The sequence below is a fragment of the Anomaloglossus baeobatrachus genome, chromosome 5, assembly GCF_048569485.1.
Source record: "Anomaloglossus baeobatrachus isolate aAnoBae1 chromosome 5, aAnoBae1.hap1, whole genome shotgun sequence".
In the NCBI taxonomy this organism is placed as follows: Eukaryota; Metazoa; Chordata; class Amphibia; order Anura; family Aromobatidae; genus Anomaloglossus; species Anomaloglossus baeobatrachus.
In genome coordinates this window covers 235,685,787-235,698,640 of record NC_134357.1, presented here as the reverse complement: position 1 = coordinate 235,698,640, position 12,854 = coordinate 235,685,787, and the positions used below count along the sequence as shown (strand labels likewise).

The window sequence follows — 12,854 nt, the reverse complement described above, 5'->3', positions numbered from 1 at the left end:
TCCCCCAGAACATAATCTGGGGGGTCCATTCATTGTCTTCCTCACCAAAAACCACTGTATCCTCCCACCAGCCCAGGAACAAGTTGGCATAAGTGGGGGCACACGGGCTCCCCATTGCTGTGCCCCTGAGCTGGTGGAAAAATACAGAATTAAAAATGAAGTAGTTTCTGGTGAGGATGAATTTCATTAGTTCTTGTATAAATTCATTGTGGAGGGCAAACTGTGTACCTCGAGATGACAAAAAATGGTTAATAGCTTTTAAGCCAACATGATGGGGTATCCGACTATATAATGATTCGACGTCAATTGACACTAATATAGTTTCTTTTTCAACCGTCAACCCTTCTAATCTCCTAAGGAGATCCATTGTGTCCCTAATGTGTGAAGGAAGGGCCATAACAAACGGACGCAGGATGTGATCCATATAGGTACTGCTATTTTGACACAAGGCGTTGATCCCGGACACTATAGGTCGTCCTTTTAGGGGATCCAACCCCTTGTGTATCTTGGGTACTGTATAAAAAGTAGCTATTTTTGGATGCTTTGGTAGAAGGAATTCAAATTCATCCTTACTGATTAGTTTGTTATTCTGAGCTTCTGTCAATATCAGCTTTAATTCCCCCAGAAAAATATCCGTAGGGTCCTGTTTAAGGATCTCATATGTTTGTCTATCCAACAGAAGGGACATGCACATTTTTAAGTAGTTTTCTCTATCCATAACGACCGTATTCCCGCCTTTATCTGCCGGTTTTATTATGATCTCTTGATTTTTTTCCAGACTTTCTAGGGCTTCTTTCTCATATTGAGTGAGATTTTTCGGAGCTGGATGATATTTAGGATTAATTTTCATTAAATCCATAGTTACCAATTTGCAAAAAATCTCTGTGCTGTCTTGTTCTCCTTGAGGTGGCATTTTTGTACTCCTATTTTTCAATGAGGAAAAGGGGCCTTCACCCGTTCTTCTATTCCCTTCCTCTTCCAAACTCACTAGGTTGTCAAAATCATTCAACATATCCATCGGAATACCCAACTGATGACATCTATTCCGATTTAAAATTGTATAGTGCTTTTTCCATCTCAATTTACGTATAAATAGGTTAAGATCTTTTATCCATGAGAATACATCAAATCTAACCGTAGGCACAAATCCTAAACCTGCCCTAAGTACTGTCAATTCATTTTCCAAGAGATTATAGCTAGACAAGTTAATCACCTGTGTCATAGTTGTTCTCTGATTTACAGTGTGACTTAAACTTTGTTTATTCCATGGGGAGCCCTTTCCCTCAGGTCGTATGGTCTTGATTCCCTCATTTCTAAAAAAGAGGTGGTGGGAGGAGGGGCTAAGGAAGCAGATGATTGCCCAGAGGTAGATGAGCCATACCCGATATTTACCTTCGTTACCAGAGTCCGCCGCTCTCAGCTATCAGTGCCGGCTCCCTGCTCTCTGCACACGTAGCTGGAGTACACATCGGGTAATTAACCCGATGTGTACTGTCGCTAGGAGTGCAGGGAACAGGGAGCCGGCACTGGCAGTGTGAGAGCGGCGGACGCTGGTAACGAAGGTAAATATCGGGTAACCAAGGGAAGGGCTTCTTGGTTACCCGATGTTTACCGTGGCTACCAGCGTCCGCAGAAGCCGGCTCCTGCTGCCTGCACACGTAGCAGAGTACACATCGGGTAATTAACCCGATGTGTACTGTGGCTAGGTGTGCAGGGAGCCAGCGCTAAGCGGTGTGCGCTGGTAACCAAGGTCAATATCGGGTTGGTTACCCGATATTTACCTTAGTTACCAAGCGCAGCATGATTCCACGTGTAGCGACGCTCCAGCGATCCCTGCCAGGTCAGGTTGCTGGTGGGATCGCTGGAGCGTCGCTTAGTGTGACATCTCACCAGTGACCTCCTAGCAACATACCAGCGATCCCTATCAGGTTGTATTGTTGTTGGGATCGCTGGTAAGTTGTTTAGTGTGACTAGGCCTTAAGTTCTACATTAATTTCTTCTGTAGATGCCGTAACAAGTAATTCACCACCTTCTCCTGTGAGGAGTTCTTCAGGTGTACATAGAACCTGCAAAGATGGTGAAGTGGGTCTTGATGTTATTTCAGTTGGTATTTGTCGACTGCTGGAAGGAATGCTTGTACTTGTTACATCATGGCCAGTGGTTTCACGTTCCCTTTGGTCTACAGAGGGTTCTTGTGTTTCTGATGAAAAGAACTTCAGAATCGCTCCTTTCTCTTTTGATAGAGCAGCCTCCCTGGCTTTCCTCTTTTTAGTTTTTTTTTTTGTATGATGCTCCAGAAAGTCGTTTCCGTCCATCAGACATTATTGAATTAATATCAGCTGTGCTCTGCAGATCGTGTATCACGTGTTATCACGTCTTCTAGCCAGGACTCGTCTCTGCAGAAAATAACACAGTTATCTTTAACTGAGCACTTCCAGAGCACACTTCCCACTTTTTCCCAGATTTCTACACTACATGAGATGACCAAAAAAGTGACACAGTGCCACCTTGCAACATAACAGGATATCCCTTTTTTTCCCCTCATGGAAAACAGTATCCTCAAAAAGTAGATTACATTACAGCTGTAATAATGTCCCCTAATTGGTCCCTACAGTAAATATAGGCTGCTTTACACGTTACAATTTCACATGTGATCTCGTATGCGATGTGACATGCCCCATCAAATGTGTGGCATGTTCAATTTGTTGCCCGTGTCGCACAAACGATTAAACCCCGTCACACGTACTTACCCGTCCATACGACCTCGCTGTGGGCGGCGAACGTCCACTTCCTGAAGGGGGAGGGACGTTCGGCGTCACAGCGACGTCACACAGCGGCCTACCAATAGAAGCGGAGGGGCGGAGATGAGCGGGACGTAAACATCCTGCCCACCTCCTTCCTTCAGCATTGCCAGCGGGAGCCGCGGGACGCAGGTAAGATGTGTTCATCGTTCCCGGGGTGTCACACAGAGCGATGTGTGCTGCCTCAGGAACATTAAGCAACCGGACGTTCAATTTTTAGATAATGAACGACGTGTATGCGATCAATGCTTTTCGTATAATTGCAATCGCACGTAGGTTTCACACGCTACAACAACACTAACGATGCCGGATGTGTGTCACTTACGACGTGACCCCGCCGACACATCATTAGATATATTGTAGCGTGTAAAGCCCGCTTTAGTTCCCTCTTACCACCATTAACCAAAAATGTATGTTCCTCATTCTGAGACCCCTATAGTAATTATAATCATTGCCCCCTTTATTTAAAGTGAACCTGTCACCAGTCCAGTTTTTGACATTTTAAAGTAAAAGCACCACCTCTGCCGCATTTTAAGTAGGCGGCTATTATGCCCTGAATCCTCCTGTACACCCGCCCCAGAACTGATGCCTCAATAAGATGCGCCAATCCTGGCGCTTCACCCCGGCTCTCCCACTGCCCTGGTGCGTTGGCATATCTCCCCCTCCTCTTCTCTCTTTATCACCCCCTCCTTTTCTCTTTCTCTTCCCCTCCTCTCTCTTTCTCCCTCTCCCCCCCCCCTCCTCTCTCTTTCTCCCTCCCTCCCCCTCCTCTCTCTCACTCTCCCCTTCCTCTCTTTCCTCTTCCTCCCTTTCTCCCCCTCCCCCTCCTCTTTCTCTCTCTCTCCCCCTCCTTTCTTTCATTCTCCCCCTCCTCTTTCTTTCTCTCTCTCTCCTTCCCTCTCTTTCTCTCTCACCTTCTATCTCTCTCCTTCCCTCCCTCCTCTCTCTCTCTCCTTCTCTCTGTCCTTTCCTCTCTCTGTCTCCCCCTCCCTCCTCTCTCTCTCCCTCACTCCTCTATCTCGGCCCCACCAAAAAAAAATAATATACATTTAGATCAGGGGTGGGGAACCTCTGGCCCGTGGGCCATATGCGGCCCCCGATGACTTTTTATGCAGGCCCTGGGCACATTCCTGGGGACTGCAGTACTGGAGCATATACATCACAGGAGGGGCTGAGGCATACACATCACAGGAGGGGCTAGGGCAAGTACACCACAGGAGAGGCAGGGGCCTACACATCACAGGAGAGGCTGGGGCATACACATCACAGGAGAGGCTGGGGCAAGTACATCACAGGAGGTGTATACATCACATGAGATGCTGTGGCACAGACATCACTAGGAGGGCACGGACAGCCCTGGTGGTGGCACAGACATGACTGGGGGACAAAGACAGCACTGGCGGCGGCACAGACAGCACTGGCGATGGCACGAACAGCACTGGCAGAGGTACAGACAGCACTAGCAGAAAAACGGACTGCACTAGGTGGCAGCACGGACTGCACTAGGTGGTAGCACGGACAGCACTAGGTGGCAGCACGGACAGCACTAGGTGGCAGCACGGGCAGCACTAGGTGGCAGCACGGACAGCACTAGGTGGTAGCACTAGAGAGGCACAGACAGGACTCAGGGAGCATACACATCACCAGGAGGGCATGCACTGCACTGGGGGGCATAGACAGCAGTGGGAGGGTACAGACAGCAGGGGAGAGTACAGAGCATTGGGGGTACACAGTACTGAGGGATGGCACACAGTACTGAGGGATGGCACACAGCACTAGGGGGGCACGGAAGGCAGTGGGGGGGTTACACAGCAATGAGGCGGTACACAGTGCTGAGGGGGTACACACAGTACTGGGGGGTACACACAGTACTAGGGGTACACACAGCACTGGGGGTACACACAGTACTAGGGGTACACACAGTACTAGGGAGTACACACTGCACTAGGGGGTACACACAGTACTAGGTAATACACAGCAAAGAGTGGGGGGAGGCAGCGATGGCTTGCGTACTCACAGTACTGGGGGGGGGGAGGAGGAGGCGTCACACACACAGCACAGGTCCGTGAGGCCGGTAAATTTGCTGCAGCGCACTGCTTACCCCACCCACCAGAGCACGCTAGCACAGGCCGGGGTTAGCCTAGAATGTATGGGCTGCAGTCAGGTCCTGGAAGGATTTAAATATCAATTGTCCTATTAAGCAACACACACTTCAAACCATACCAATACCAACAAGCCAACCAACAACAACCCGCTCTTGTGGGCGGTGTAAGCAGCACGCTGCTCACAAAAGAGCTGCAGCAGATTTATCGGCCGCACAGACCTGTGCTGTGTGTGTCGTCTCCTACTCCCCCCAGTACTGTGAGTACGCAACCCATCGCTGCCTCTACCCGCCCGCTCAGTGCAGTGTTTTTCCTAGTACTGTGTGTACCCCCTCGTGCTGTATACCCCCTAGTGCTGTGTGTACCCCCCAGTGTTGTGTACCCCCCTAGTACTGTGTACCCCCAAATGCTGTGTGTACCCCTAGTGCTGTGTGTACTCCCCAGTGCTGTGTGTACCATTAGTACTGTGTGTACCCCCAGTGCTGTGTGTACCTCCAGTGCTGTGTGTACCCCCTAGTACTGTGTGTACTCCCTCAGCGCTGTGTAACCCACCACTGCTGTCCATGCCCCCCTAGTGCTGTGTGCCACCCCCCAGTACTGTGTACCCCCAGTGCTCTGTACTCACTCCTCCTGTGTGTACCTTTCCACTGCTGTCTATGCCCCCAGTGCAGTCCGTGTCCTCCTGGTGATGTCTATGCTCCCCCAGTCCTGTCTGTGCCTCCCTACTGCTGCCACCTAGTGCTGTCCGTGCTGCCACCTAGTGCTGTCCGTGCTGCCACCTAGTGCTGTCCGTGCTGCCAACTAATGCTGTCCGTGCTGCCAACTAATGCTGTCCGTGCTGCCAACTAATGCTGTCCGTGCTGCCACCTAGTGCTGTCCGTGCTGCCACCTAGTGCTGTCCGTATCTCTGCCAGTGCTTTCTGTACCTCCGCTAGTGCTGTTCGTGCCATCGCCAGTGCTGTCTGTGCCGCCGCCAGTGCTGTCCTTGTCCCCCAGTCATGTCTGTGCCGTCCGACAAGGCTGTCCGTGCCCCCCTAGTGATGTCTGTGCTCCAGCATCTCCTGTGATGTATACACCTCCTGTGATGTTCATGCCCCAGCCCCTCCTGTGATGTGTATGCCCCAGCTCCTCCTGTGATGTGTACGCCGCAGCCCCTCCTGTGATGTGTACGCCCCAGCCCCTCCTGTGATGTGTACGCCCCAGCCCCTCCTGTGATGTGTACGCCCCCAGCCCCTCCTGTGATGTGTACGCCCCAGCCCCTCCTGTGATGTGTACGCCCCAGCCCCTCCTGTGATGTGTACGCCCCAGCCCCTCCTGTGATGTGTACGCCCCAGCCTCTCCTGTGATGTGTACGCCCCAGCCTCTCCTGTGATGTGTACGCCCCAGCCTCTCCTGTGATGTGTACGCCCCAGCCTCTCCTGTGATGTGTACGCCCCAGCCCCTCCTGTGATGTGTACGCCCCAGCCTCTCCTGTGATGTGTACGCCCCAGCCTCTCCTGTGATGTGTACGCCCCAGCCTCTCCTGTGATGTGTACGCCCCAGCCTCTCCTGTGATGTGTACGCCCCAGCCTCTCCTGTGATGTGTACGCCCCAGCCTCTCCTGTGATGTGTACGCCCCAGCCCCTCCTGTGATGTGCACGCCCCAGCCTCTCCTATGATGTGTACGCCCCAGCTTCTCCTGTGACGTGTACGCCCCAGCCCCTCCTGTGACGTGTATGCCCCAGCCCCTCCTCTGATGTGTATGCCCCAGCCTCTCCTGTGATGTGTATGCCCCAGTCCCTCCTGTGATGTATATGCCCCAGTCCCTCCTGTGATGTATATGCACCAGCCTCTCCTGTGATGTGTCCTCCCAGTGTCTTCTGTAATTTATGCGCCCCAGCGTCTCCTGTAATTTATGCACCCCAGCGTCTCCTGTAATTTATGCACCCCAGTGTCTCCTGTGATGTGTATGCCCCCAGCCTCTCCAGACCGAGCAAATCTGGAAAAGCGGTTGTGAGAAACAATATGATCAATATCACCAAACATCACAGCCACACCAGAGAGAAGCAGCTCCAACCATCACAGTAGGGTGAGATAATTGTTTGACCAAATATAGCCGGGTAATTTTCAAGTTGATAATTTGTGTGGCCCCGATGGTTGGTAGAAAATTTCAAATGACCCCTGGCAGTAAAAAGGTTCCGCACCCCTGCCCCTGGTCTGCAGCCTTCAGCTTGCCTGGGGTCACAATACCGTGTCTCCCTCATACCTGCTTCCTAGTCCTTCTTTACCTTTCTACTACTACTTTATAAAGTTAAAGAAAAAAAAAAAAGACTGTTTTTTTTTTTATGATTTGTAATAGAAAAGAAAATATAGTTTCATCAGAATGCGCTAATATAGAGATATGGACATATCTGAGTGTCATGAGAGTTTACTATTGCCCTGACTTGAACCTGTGACTGGCTGATCTCTTATATAATTATATACTGCAGAACCACATCATTGTGGTATATAGTAAACGTCATGGTCTCCCATGAACACCAGCGACAACACCGACATGACAGGCATGGACAGGGTCTTCATCACACCCCTGACTGGCTATAATGGCAAACCATCGGCACATCGTGATCACAACCATCATCCGCTGTCATTAATGCAGACTGAGCTCGCAGAAAAAGGGTCCTGGCGTTTGATGTAAAGCATGTCACATGTTGGGAAGGGGTTGTGCAGGTTTAGGATGAAAGTCTGCAGTCACTCTGTGTGACTGCAGACTTTCACGCCAAGGCTGGACAACCCCTTTAGTGATTCTTACTAATGGACTACTGATAGTTATGAGTGAGCACTAAAATGCTTGAGTGCTCAGTACTTGAATCGAGTAGCTTGGATGGCATATAATGGAAACTTGAGCATTTTTCTGGAAGACGCTAACAGGAGGGCTGGAGAGGCAGGAAAATCTCTGAACTGGATGGAAACAGTGCTGAAATGGAATAGGAAGAGCATGGGTAAGACGCTTGAACTCGTCTTACGTCTTATACACCCAGGTCTCTGGTGGGAACAATGAATGAAACAGTTGCTTCCTTCTGCTGCGGTAATGTTCCCCAACTCCGAGGACTGGTTTTTCCAGCAGGACAATGCGCCATGCCACACAGCTAGGTCAATCAATGTGTGGATGAAGGACCACCACATCAAAACCCTGTCATGGCCAGCCATATCTCCAGACCTGAACCCCATTGAAAACCTCTGGAATGTAATCAAGAGGAAGATGGAGAGTCACAAGCCATCAAACAAAGAACTGCTTACATTTTTGCGCCAGGAGTGGCATAAGGTCACCCAAAATCAATGTGAAAGACTGGTGGAAAGCATGCCAAGACGCATGAAAGCTGTGATTAAAAATCATGGTTATTCCACAAAATATTGATTTCTGAACTCTTCCTGAGTTAAAATATTGTTAGTATTGTTGTTTCTAAATGATTATGAACTTGTTTTCTTTGCATTATTTGAGGTCTGAAAGCAATGCATTGTTTTGTTATCTTGACCATTTCTCATTTATAGAAAATAAATACAAAATTTACTGCTTGGAAATTTGGAGACATGATGTCAGTAGTTTATAGAATAAAAGAACAATTTACATTTTACTCAAAAATATACCTATAAATAGAAACATCAGAAAAATTGACAATTTGGAATTTAATTTTTGCCAGAGCTGTAATATATATATATATATATATATATATATATATATATATATACACACACACACACACACACACACACACACACATTTTTGCAAGAGTGGCGTGAGATTGTGGAACATTTGTGGGGTAGAGGTGGAGCCTGGGCATTGTCTCAAGGGGGTCCCAAAATTTTGCCAGTATGGGGCCATGAAATTCCTAGTGGCGGCCCTGTGTGTCCTGGACGCAGAGGGTCCTGACCTGCGGAGCCTCCACAGGAGAACACAGGAGACCGCAGCTGCTCATACCCACGATCAAGGCTCAGTGCACTGTGGTCACTCACTTGTGCTCTCCCTACAGCCTCCGACACACATCCGTGAAAATACACGCACGTGTGTTATGGTCCGTTTTTCGGGTCCGTGTCCCGTTTTTGTGTCCGTTTTTATGGTCCGTGTGGCATTTGTGTGACCGGCGTATCCTAGCCGTGTGTGCGTGTGATGTTTAACTGACGTGTGAATGTTTTTTCCGTGTGAAATGTTCCATGTTTAATGTAAAAACTCGTGTTTGATTACCCGCTGACAGCAGTCGCGCGCTGAGAATGACCTCGGGTGTACTTCACCTGACTTCATCCTCATACCGCGGCTCTGTCTGTGTCGCGTCCTGATTAGCGGTCACCCGTGAAGGTCTCACCGGTGACCGCTAATCCCCTGATTGACTGAAGTGAGCAGCGCAATTAGCACTGCCGTCACTCAGGTTACCCGCGGCTAGCTTGAGCCCACCCCCCGTGACCGCAACTCACCTGTGACTTCATCGCTGTCACTCGGGCGACTTGCAGTCACAGGTGGAGGATCCAGCGGTGGCCGCGAGTTACCTGAGTGACAGCACAGATGATCGCGATACTCACCTCAGTTGCTGCGTGGAGGTGACAGGAGCGGCGGGGCTCTTCTGCAGCTCCTGTCACCTTCATGTAGCAGAGCTGGAAGTGACGCGGAAGCTCCGTGGATTACGCCGGACATGGATGGGTATTTGGAGCATAATTGGTGAACGAGGTTTTTTTTTAAGTGTTTATTATTTCTAATAAAGTTATTTTCGTTGTGTGTTTTTATTTACTGTAACTTACAGATTAATCATGGAAGGTATCTCGGGGAGACGCCTGCCATGATTAATCTTGGACTTATAGGCAGCTATGGGCTGCCAATAACTCCTTATTACCCCGATTTGCCAACGCACCAGGGCAAATCGGGAAGAGCCGGGTAGAGTTCCAGAACTGTCGCATCGAATGGATGCGGCATTTTTGGGTGGCTGCTGGCTGATATTGTTAGGCTGGGGGGCTCCCCATAACGTGCAGGAAACGGACATGCTGCCGTGCAAAACGGAAACACATACGGATCACGGACACAATGAATAACGCAAGTTTGACCACACACATAGATTAATATTGGTGCACGTTTGTCCGGGTCTCTAGTATATACGGAAATGGAAAAAACACGCACGGTTTTAACGGATGTGTGTCCGAGGCCTACGGAGGATGCACGTGAACAATACATCATACCTGGAAGGAGCCCATACATTCTAGCATCTACTCTAGGTGTACTCTAGGACCCTGCATCAACCTTTCCGTGGCCTCCTGGAAGAGTCCTTTATGTTACAGACTGTCCTCGCTTCTGCCGCGCTCCCTCCTGTGCAGCAGGAGGCATAAACATCCATACACAATGATACAGTCTTTTAGCAACCAGACGCCAAGGATATGACGGATGGGAAGAGGAAAACAGCATCCGGGTACTACAAGGTGATTGGAGAGAAGCGGGGAGGAGACATTGATGAGACTGGCAGTGAGTACTGAAGTCTGTCCTGTCCTAATTACATGAGTACTGCAGGAACGGCAGGTTCTGGTGTCCACACTGCTACTAATACAGGAAGAGTAAACTGGTGTAATACAGGGGAGTGTGCAAACTGGTGCCCTGTCTGCTGACTGTAATACAGGGGAGTGTCTGTAATACAGGGGGAGTGTGCACACTGGTGGCCTGTCTGCTGACTGTAATACAGGGGAGTGTGCACACTGGTGGCCTGTCTGCTGACTGTAATACAGGGGAGTGTGCACACTGGTGGCCTGTCTGCTGACTGTAATACAGGGGGAGTGTGCACACTGGTGGCCTGTCTGCTGACTGTAATACAGGGGAGTGTGCACACTGGTGGCCTGTCTGCTGACTGTAATACAGGGGAGTGTCTGTAATACAGGGGAGTGTGCACACTGGTGCCCTGTCTGCTGACTGTAATACAGGGGAGTGTCTGTAATACAGGGGGAGTGTGCACACAGGTGCCCTGTCTGCTGACTGTAATACAGGGGAGTGTCTGTAATACAGGGGAGTGTGCACACTGGTGGCCTGTCTGCTGACTGTAATACAGGGGAGTGTGCACACTGGTGGCCTGTCTGCTGACTGTAATACAGGGGAGTGTGCACACTGGTGGCCTGTCTGCTGACTGTAATACAGGGGGAGTGTGCACACTGGTGGCCTGTCTGCTGACTGTAATACAGGGGAGTGTCTGTAATACAGGGGGAGTGTGCACACTGGTGGCCTGTCTGCTGACTGTAATACAGGGGAGTGTGCACACTGGTGGCCTGTCTGCTGACTGTAATACAGGGGAGTGTGCACACTGGTGGCCTGTCTGCTGACTGTCATACAGGGGAGTGTCTGTAATACAGGGGAGTGTGCACACTGGTGCCCTGTCTGCTGACTGTAATACAGGGGAGTGTCTGTAATACAGGGGAGTGTGCACACTGGTGCCCTGTCTGCTGACTGTAATACAGGGGAGTGTCTGTAATACAGGGGAGTGTGCACACTGGTGGCCTGTCTGCTGACTGTAATACAGGGGAGTGTCTGTAATACAGGGGAGTGTGCACACTGGTGCCCTGTCTGCTGACTGTAATACAGGGGAGTGTCTGTAATACAGGGGAGTGTGCACACTGGTGCCCTGTCTGCTGACTGTAATACAGGGGAGTGTCTGTAATACAGGGGAGTGTGCACACTGGTGCCCTGTCTGCTGACTGTAATACAGGGGAGTGTCTGTAATACAGGGGAGTGTGCACACTGGTGCCCTGTCTGCTGACTGTAATACAGGGGAGTGTCTGTAATACAGGGGAGTGTGCACACTGGTGGCCTGTCTGCTGACTGTAATACAGGGGAGTGTCTGTAATACAGGGGAGTGTGCACACTGGTGCCCTGTCTGCTGACTGTAATACAGGGGAGTGTCTGTAATACAGGGGAGTGTGCACACTGGTGCCCTGTCTGCTGACTGTAATACAGGGGAGTGTCTGTAATACAGGGGAGTGTGCACACTGGTGCCCTGTCTGCTGACTGTAATACAGGGGAGTGTCTGTAAAAGGGGAGTGTGCACACTGGTGCCCTGTCTGCTGACTGTAATACAGGGGAGTGTCTGTAATACAGGGGAGTGTGCACACTGGTGGCCTGTCTGCTGACTGTAATACAGGGGAGTGTCTGTAATACAGGGGGAGTGTGCACACTGGTGGCCTGTCTGCTGACTGTAATACAGGGGAGTGTGCACACTGGTGGCCTGTCTGCTGACTGTAATACAGGGGAGTGTGCACACTGGTGGCCTGTCTGCTGACTGTAATACAGGGGGAGTGTGCACACTGGTGGCCTGTCTGCTGACTGTAATACAGGGGAGTGTGCACACTGGTGGCCTGTCTGCTGACTGTAATACAGGGGAGTGTCTGTAATACAGGGGGAGTGTGCACACTGGTGGCCTGTCTGCTGACTGTAATACAGGGGGAGTGTGCACACTGGTGGTCTGTCTGCTGACTGTAATACAGGGGGAGTGTGCACACTGGTGGCCTGTCTGCTGACTGTAATACAGGGGAGTGTCTGTAATACAGGGGGAGTGTGCACACTGGTGGCCTGTCTGCTGACTGTAATACAGGGGAGTGTGCACACTGGTGGCCTGTCTGCTGACTGTAATACAGGGGAGTGTGCACACTGGTGGCCTGTCTGCTGACTGTAATACAGGGGAGTGTGCACACTGGTGGCCTGTCTGCTGACTGTAATACAGGGGAGTGTGCACACTGGTGCCCTGTCTGCTGACTGTAATACAGGGGAGTGTCTGTAATACAGGGGAGTGTGCACACTGGTGGCCTGTCTGCTGACTGTAATACAGGGGAGTGTGCACACTGGTGGCCTGTCTGCTGACTGTAATACAGGGGAGTGTGCACACTGGTGGCCTGTCTGCTGACTGTAATACAGGGGAGTGTGCACACTGGTGGCCTGTCTGCTGACTGTAATACAGGG

The 12,854-nt window shown here is 50.5% G+C and overlaps 1 long non-coding RNA gene across 1 annotated transcript in view; it reads right to left on the bottom strand.

Moving 5' to 3' along the window:
* LOC142311108 (uncharacterized) overlaps positions 1–10,296 on the bottom strand; it is a 30,513-nt gene extending 20,217 nt beyond the window's left edge. The window contains exon 1 of the long non-coding RNA XR_012754239.1: positions 10,103–10,296. This is a non-coding gene — a long non-coding RNA (uncharacterized LOC142311108). The remainder of the gene's footprint in view (positions 1–10,102) is intronic.
* Positions 10,297–12,854: the final 2,558 nt, after the last annotated feature.